The sequence below is a fragment of the Rana temporaria genome, chromosome 1 (assembly GCF_905171775.1).
Source record: "Rana temporaria chromosome 1, aRanTem1.1, whole genome shotgun sequence".
Classification (NCBI taxonomy): Eukaryota; Metazoa; Chordata; class Amphibia; order Anura; family Ranidae; genus Rana; species Rana temporaria.
The window spans coordinates 275,803,825-275,813,263 of record NC_053489.1 but is presented as its reverse complement, the minus strand read 5'-3'; positions in this window follow the sequence as shown (position 1 = coordinate 275,813,263).

Below are 9,439 nucleotides of genomic sequence, written 5' to 3'. Positions count from 1 at the left end.
GCCTAACGGACAGGTTTCCAGCGGACAAAAGTTTCTTAGCATGCTAAGAAACTTGTCCGCTGGAAGCCTGTCCGTCGGACATGTCCGATGGTTAGTACAACTCATCGGACATGTCCGCTGGTCCGAAATCCCGCGCATGCGTCGAATTGATTTGACGCATGCGTGGAAGCATTGACCTTCCGTGTCAGAGAATGTCGGTGTCATCTACGTCACCACGTTCTCTGTCCGGAGGGATTTTGGTCTGATGGTGTGTACACACATCAGACCAAAACCTCCCAGCAGACATTCGCGGACCGTTTTCATCGGACATGTTCGCTCGTCTGTACAAGGCCTAAGGGTACTATCTCAAGGCTTTATAAGATATTATTAGCAGTGGAGGAGCGGGAGATGCCTCTATTTATCAAGAAATGGGAACGGGAGTTAGGGTCACAAAAGGATAAACTCACAATTGGGAAAATGTTGGGGCTGACGCACTCCTCAGCCATGGACAATAGGACCGCAGAGACAAACTACAAGTGTATAACGGGCTGGTATATAACACCAGATAAACTGAGTAAGTTTAAAGAGGGCCAGTCAGCTGACTGCTGGCGGGGCTGCAGGTCCCCGGGAACTATGACCCACCTATGGTGGGAATGTCCTAAAGTAAAAAAGTACTGGGAAAAAATGTTAGGACATATAAAAGATATTACCAGTAAGGAAATAAAGAATGACCCATGGACTGTACTTTTCTATGGAAGTGGGGAAGCGGTAAAGCCTTACAAAGGTTCTCTGGTTCCACATCTCCTAAATGCAGCCAAAAGGCTGATTCACAAAAAATGGCAGGAGGCAGAAAGCCCATCTATTTGGGAGTGGATAGATGCGGTGGAGGAAACGCATAATATGGAAGGTCTAATGAACAGCTTAGAGGAAGGCAAAATAGTCCATAAAGAAAAGTGGCAACAGTGGAGGACATTTAAGAAATCGTGGAGCTATGCGGAAAATCTAAGGGTATAGATCCAACAGGAGCCAGGGCAGGAAGGTAATAAAGATGGTAGTAAGTGCAGCAATGGTGAGGAAGCAAGGGGAGGTAGGGGGGGAGGGGAGGGGGTAAAAATGGTTCTGTAGTCTCTTTGTGAATTCCTTCCAGTAATGCCAGTAAATGGTAATATTCTCTGGGTATTTAATTTTGTACTGTAACATTTTTTGATTGGAAGGAGACAAAGAAGTGTGATGGCAAAAAAAAAAAAAACACAATGTGAACTAATGTACACCACAAATGATGCAAAACCATTGTAGAGACGCTATAAGCATCCCAAACGTGAGCAAGTCTCGGGTCATCTGTTTTGGTGGAGTCTGATGTGGAAGGAAAAAAAAAAAAAGATTCACCAAATCCTTGCCAAAGCAAACATGAGCAGATTCGCCTATCGCCATACACAGCTCCATATACATTTTGCAAAACATTAGAAATTAAACACAAATCATTAAAGTCTGAAATTAATTATTATGTTTTTGTTTTAACAGATATAATGAAAACAACACATTTTGAACTTAGAAATTATATTGTTGGTCATTAATGCTTTTTCTCATAGTTCTTGTATGTCTTAGTTGAAAAATGAATATATGAAACAGTATGAATAAAATATAGCAGATGAGATGACTTCTTTGCTTATATAATAACACTGAACTGCATGTAATGTATCAAAGTCAAAGAAAATTAACCCCCTGGAGTAAACAGGATCTTGTTTATATGTATTAAATACTGATATAAAATATACATTTGACTGAGTCTAGTATAGAAATTCACTATGGGACATAGACCTGAAAGAGTAGGCTTTGATATGTATGCTATTCGGGAGGCATGCATAATTGCCTACCAGAGTGATGGTGTTTATTACTTGTATAACCAGATACATCTTTTCAGCAGTCAGAGGATCACACACAGATATTTCCCAATTGACCCTTTGGTGATTATCTTTTGACAGTAACTTAAGATTTGGAATTATCATTTATATGCTTTCTTTATGCATGTCCTGTGTTTTTGCCTTATGATAAAGAAATCCAATATTAGATTTATGTGCTTTGCACTTTACAAATGACTCATTATATGCAGATCAACTTGCTATCCATAGGCATGGAAGTTTTATAGGAAAATTAAGGTTTTTTTTTTCTATGCATTGTGCTTTGAACAGAGTAACCGTAAACAATACACTAAATTACGGTATACTGTATCTAAAGCAAAAATAGAATAGTTAAAGAGGTTGCAAAGTTTTTTTTTCTAAAATAACAAACATGCTATACTTACCTGTGCAATGCCCTGAACCTCGTCTTCTGCATTTACCAGTTGGTACTGTCTGCTTCTCCTTTTCTATGTCTGCGCCGCATAAACCAGACTCCTTGCTGGTTTATGCCTGGTTTATGCTGTGGCTCTCTCAAGACAAAATTCAACCACTTTTCTGGTTTTGGTTGTGTCGACTCCAGCATGGGTGAATGGGAAACGCCAGCAGACATCTAGCACCAATTGAATTCTATATACCCATTTTTCCTAATTTACCAGCAACTCCAGGGCGCTACATTGCTTATTTCTTTGTTTTTAACACGTTATATGGAAGGTTATATATGGAGAACATGTACTAAGTTATCACGGGCTGATCCGTCCGTTTTCCCCTGAGGAAAGAGAGAAAATTTTCCGAAACGTCGGGTTAATAATTGGACAATCATTATTTTTATCGAATCCAACAATATTGTGTTAGCAGCTATTTTTTTTTTTATTCATCTATTAGTGCAACAAAACTGTCTTTATTTCTATTATTATATGTAAAGCACCGCTATAATCCCTTTCCAAACTTTCCCCTTCTTTGAATAATCAGTTTTGTGGGATAAGGTGCTTAATTTCAGGTGTCTTTCCACACCAAAAATCCTATAAACAATATTGTATATATTATATTAATGTATTGAACAATCAGTATGACCAAATTACATAAAAAAAAGATAGAAATCCTACACCTAACATCATATAAACAACGTTGTCTATATGATGTTAGGTGTAGGATTTCTGTTATTTTTTTATAGAATTTCGTCATACAGATTTTTCAATAAATTAATATAATATATACAAATTTTTAGAGTTAATATTTTCCTGGGCTCTTTCTGTGTGGCAATTTGCACTGTGCCCTCTCTTTGGCATAGTGCATATTTATACAGGAAAAAGTATCTCAGTCTTAGGCTGGCCATACACAGGTCAAATTCCAAAATAATTTTCTTTAGAAAATGTTATTTCGAATTTCGCACCATTAGTGGGCTGCAGCAATGGCCAAGTTTTGTGTGGCTATTGAATATGAGTGATTGGGCATGTTTGAATTTGTTTGAAAAATAAACTATTTTCTAATAAATGATGGGAGACTCCTGTGTGAAATATATTCAAGAGAGAAATGCGCATGAGTGCAAAAAAATTTATTTCCCAGAAAGGAAAGAAAATTCCCGACCACTAAAATTATTTTCCGTATCAACATGAGGAGAAATTGAAGGCATGGTTGGCTGAATTTCTAAATGAATAGTGGCACCATTGGATCACAAAACACAAAATATAAGATTTTTTTAAAGAAAATTTGTTCAGAATTCAGTCATCTATGGCCTGCATATGAGCCAATTTACACACAAATATCAAGTTGATACACATGGTAACAGCACATTGTATAAAGTGGAAAATGGGACAATGCAGCCTTCCAAATACTTATTTTCACACTTCTTACAAATAGTTCCTGAGTTATTTTTTATTGCAGTTCAGCACTAAAGTGTTGGACGTTCACTCCTGTCAGTGATTAATGAATATACCAACACAGATGTCCTCAGATGTGTTAAAAACATTCTGTATCTATTTAATGAAATTGCTTTTAAATTTGTTCTTAGTACATGAATGATCATTGATTGTTTTAAGTTAAGTGCAAAAATGTTGAAAGCTAAAAGCAAAGTTGTAGATTAAAGACAGAAAAGATTAAAGGCCCTGTTGTGAGACTGCACAAACGATGGATTTCTCTCTGGCTAAAATAATTTTAAATATGGGCCACCCTGAGAGTTTCCTCTATTTGCTGAGTTAATACACAATATCTATATTAACAGTTATTTCAATGATAAAGCCACAATGTGCTTATAAAGAAAATGTACTGTGTTTGGCAAGATGAGTATTGCAAGATATTACTGCTAAGAAGGCCCTTAGCCTAAAAGTTTTACTCCATTCCTAAGCTTGCAATAAACATCGAACAGATCTACTCTAACTCAATAAACGTATTTTTGAACTGAAGTTCTAGATGCCCTTTTGCATTCAGCACTTATGTGCTTATTAATTTGAAATCCTGCACATGTCCATATAACTGCATATTCCTATTTCTTTCTTGTGTATTTAACCACTTCCCGACCGCCGCATGTACATATACGTCGGCAGAATGGCACGTACAGGCACATTGGCGTACCTGTACGTCCCTGCCTAGACATGGGTCGGGGGTCCGATCGGGACCCCCCCGCTACATGTGGCGGTCGGGTTCCCTCGGGGAGCGATCCGGGACGACGGCCCGGCTATTTGTTTATAGCCGCTCCGTCGCGATCGATCCCCGGAGCTGAAGAACGGGGAGAGCCGTATGTAAACACGGCTTCCCCGTGCTTCACTATGGCGCTGCATCGATCGAGTGATCCCTTATATAGGGAGACTCGATCGATGACGTCATTCCTACAGCCACACCCCCCTACAGTTGTAAACACACACTAAGTGAACACTAAATCCTACAGAGCCCCCTGTGGTTAACTCCCAAACTGCAACTGTCATTTTCACAATAAAGAATGCAATTTAAATGCATTTTTTGCTGTGAAAATGACAATGGTGTCAAAATTGTCCGAAGTGTCCGCCATAATGTCGCAGTCACGAAAAAAATCGCTGATGCCGCCTTTAGTAGTAAAATTTTTTTTTATAAAAATGCAATAAAACTATCCCCTATTTTGTAAACGCTATAAATTTTGCGCAAACCAACCGATAAAGGCTTATTGCGATTTTTTTTTACCAAAAATAGGTAGAAGAATACGTATCGGCCTAAACTGAGGACATTTTTTTTTTTATATATGTTTTTGGGGGATATTTATTATAGCAAAAAGTAAAAAATATTGCATTTTTTTCAAAATTTTCGCTCTATTTTTGTTTATAGCGCAAAAAATAAAAACCGCAAAGGTGATCAAATACCACCAAAAGAAAGCTCTATTTGTGGAGAAAAAAGGATGCCAATTTTGTTTGGGAGCCACATCGCACGACCGCGCAATTGTCTGTTAAAGCGACGCAGTGCCGAATTGTAATAACCCCTTGGGTCATGTAGCAGCATATTGGTCCGGTCCTTAAGTGGTTAAAGGTACTATGAACATCAATATTAGTGAATGCCTGGTATTGGTCGGTGTATTGTATTGACCATGCTTCACTGATAGTACCACCCCATTACTGATTGTTGGAGTAAAATGGCTGCCAGGGGAGTGATTATTCTGATTCTGTGTGTCCAGGCATGTGCAATTCCATTGCCCCTTCTTTCATTCGACAACAGAGAGCATAGACAAAATGCACAGAGCAGATCAGAGCAGTTTAGTGCCTTGAGATTACTCTGATGGCCAATTACAGTGATCACAAATGTACACAGTAGTATTGTTTACATTGGAGAACCTACTCCTTTCTCCTAAAACAGAGGTAGGGGAAGGAAGAGGATTTAAAATGTGAAATCATTCATGAATTTCCATAGGCTGCAGCAGAAAAAGGCTGCAAATCAAAGTGGGTGAGGGGGGTTTAGAGGACCACTAACCACCATTATTGTGAGATTGTCTTGGGGTATTTAAAGTACCAGTGACCTTCAGTGGGCAAGGTGGTGGGAGGTTATCAATCAATGTTGTGAAATTGTTTTGAGAGGCATATAAAATACCACTGACCACCATTTATCGGGAGATTTAAAATGCCACTAACCTCCAATGATTGTGGTTTTTATTTGTACATTTTAAAGTGCCACTTACCACCAAGGATTGTTTTGGGGGAGGTTAAAGTGTTTTATATTCATCCTTGACATCTAGCCATTACACACAGTGCAATTTCAGTGCAATGCAACTTTATCCTCCATGGTACTTACTTCTACATATAACATAAGACGTGTAATTGGTTTGAGTATGCAACTTTTAAGCACATCTAAACAACCCAAATACAGGCATGTTTTCTTTATTTATTATAGCAAGAAACAACCACATCTTGGGGGTGTCCTGTTTCCAACATTGGGTAATTTTGGGAGTGTTTGCAATTCTGTATTTTTATTTAAAATGTCTTATAACAGAAAGTAAGGGGAACTTTTTTTTTTATTTATTTTTTTATGTCTAGTCTTTTTTCCTTTTATATATTAAAAAGTAATAAACAAAAAAAATAATGGTTATTAACCACTTGACACCCGCACGCCGTCATATGACGTCCAAAACGGGGACCTGTTATCCTGGGTGAACCTCATATGACGTCCTGGGCTTTGCGGGGGGGATATCTCAATGATGCCTGCACCCGGAGGCATCATTGAGATATCATTTTTTAGCGGCGGCGATCCTGCGCACCGTAAGAACGATCATAGCGGCGGTTCCGCCGCTAGATCGTTCTTACAGGCGGCGGGAGGGGACATCCCCCCCCTCCCGCCGCCATCCGGTGCTTCTCCGGGCTCTCCCGTCCCACCGGGGGCCCGGAGAGATGATCGCCGTCCGCTGGATGTTTGCCATAGAGAAGACTGGTGACCATCTGGTCACCAGTCATCTCTATGACCGTCGGAGGCCCGGGCGCGATGTGATGACGTCACGCCCCCGTAAGTAAACAAACCGCAATTGCGGCTAGTTTGAATGAGATCTGTGAATTTTTTTTCACGATCTCATTCTTTCCAGCCTGCAGGTGAGATGTGGGGTCTTATTGACCCCGCATCTCTCCTTAAAGAGGACCTGTCACACACATTCCTATTACAAGGGATGTTTACATTCCTTGTAATAGGAATAAAAGCGATTGAAAAAAAAAAATGTAAAAAAAAGTGTAAAAAATAAAGAAATAAGTAAAATAAAAAATAAAAAATAATAATAAAAAAATTAAAATGCCCCTGTCCCCGGTAGCTCGCGCTCAGAAGCGTACGCACACGTAAGTCCCGCCCACGTATGTAAACGTCGTTCAAACCACACATGTGAGGTGTCACCGCGTGCGTTAGAGCGTGTGCAACAATTCTAGCACTAGACCTCCTCTGTAACTCTAAACTGGCAACCTGTAAACAAATTTAAGTGTCGCCTATGGAGATTTTTAAGTAACGAAGTTTGGCGCCATTCCATGAGTGTACGCAATTTTAAAGCGTGACATGTTAGGTATCTAGTTACTCGGCGTAACATCATCTTTCATATTTTACCAAAAAATTGGGCTAACGTTACTGTTTTGTTATTTTTTAATTTATGAAACCATTTTTTTTACAAAAAAAAGCCGTTTGAAAAATTATTGCGCAAATACGGTGCAAGATAAAAAGTTGCAATGACCGCCATTTTATTCCCTAGGGTGTCTGCTAAAAAAACATATATAATGTTTGGGGGTTCTGAGTAATTTTCTAGCAAAATAATGAGGATTTGTACATGTAGGAAAGAAGTGCCAGAATAGGCCCGGGAAGGAGGTGGGTTTTAAAGCCCGGTATTGAAGTGGTTAAACATGAAATAAAAGCTGTATTTATGTAAACAAATAAAATATTTAAAACATATATATATATATATATATATATATTGTGACAGGAAGTCAGGTAATCTGTGGGTGTTGTCACAGACGGGAGATACATTTCTGCCTTGTTTAGACAATACACCAATTATTATCAGGTGTCGGCTGGAGAAGCAGCCAGAAAGATTTAAGGGCGTTGAAAAACTTCAGTTGTTCAGAATGAGGCAATTAAGGCCTCTATACGTAATCCAGAGGATTACTACTGATTGCTGCATCCTGAGGCTTTTTGAGTGAAGGAGAGCAGTGAACAGAAATACTTCTGAAGAGGTGAGGTGCTGTTAATTTTTCTGTGTGATAAAAATCAAAAAGGCTATTTTTTTTCTGCTGTATGACCAGCAGTGTCTGCTCAGCAGTAGGCTGTGCCAGACTCCATAGATATATATGTAAATCCATAGATAGGTTCCTGCGTGGTGAAGGTAGATGCCCCAAGTGGCCAGGGTTTATTTTATGTTTGATTTTGTTTATGCTGTTTGGATGCTTGCAATTGTTTCCAGCAAGATGGAAGAATAAACGAAATTCTTTGTTTTCAACCGTCTTCGGCTGTTTCTCTGTATCGTTCAGTGTGTAGTGAACCCATCCAGGGGGTCACACCCCGCTACTGAGCGAATCCCTTACACACGGTGGAGAATGCGGGCAGTTAAAGTAAACCCAAAATGGAGGAGATACTGAAACAGCTGGCTATAGCAAATGCAAATCAACAGCAGACGAATGCAGGTTTGCAGCGGAGCATTGCAGCTCAACAACAGGCTCACCAAGAGAGCATTGCAGCTCAACAACAGGCTCACCAAGAGAGCATTGCAGGCTTGGAACAGAAACACCAGCAGCAAATGGAGGCCATCGTGACACAGCTTCAGAGACAGCAGACCGAGGCTGGGAGTCAGGCCAGTAACATACCGACTTTTCGGGTAAGACACTTATTGCCAAAGATGACTGCAGATGAGGACCCTGAGATGTTTCTGACCACGTTTGAGAGAGCATCGGAAAGAGAGAGTTGGCCTAAAGAACAGTGGGCTGGACTAGTGACCCCCCTATTATCTGGAGAAGCCCAAAATGCATATTTTGATTTGGAGCTGGCAGACTATAATCGGTTAAAAGAGGAAATATTGGCACGTTTTGGTGTAACCCTGGATGTCCGTGCTCAGCGTGTCCACAATTGGAGTTATCATCAGCTGAGGAAGCCACCTCGGTCACAGATGTATGACCTCATTCATTTAGCTAAGAAATGGTTGCAGCCAGAAACTCTGTCCAGACCAAAAATTTTGGAGCGAGTAGTCATGGACAAATTTTTTAGGTCTCTTCCTAACACCCTGCAGAAATGGGTGAACCATGGGGATCCGGAAAAACCGCAGACAAACTTGTAGACCTGGTTGAAAGGTACCTAACAACAGAGAATTTGTCCTCTTCCACCAGAGATGCACAGACTTTTCACCCCAAGACCAGACCCTCCCCACCTATAGGTAAGACTGCATCAAGGGATGGGGGTGGAGAGAGGGACCAAGGAGCAACTAGAGGAATTATCGGGACTACTGCTAATGATTGGCGAGAGCGGCCTGGAAGACCCATCCCACAGGAGAGAACCAGAAGGTTGATTTGTTACCGTTGCCGGGAAGAGGGACATGTAGCAGCGGTTTGCCCAGCGGGTGATGAACCCATGCAGTGTGACTTTCTGACAGAGAGACG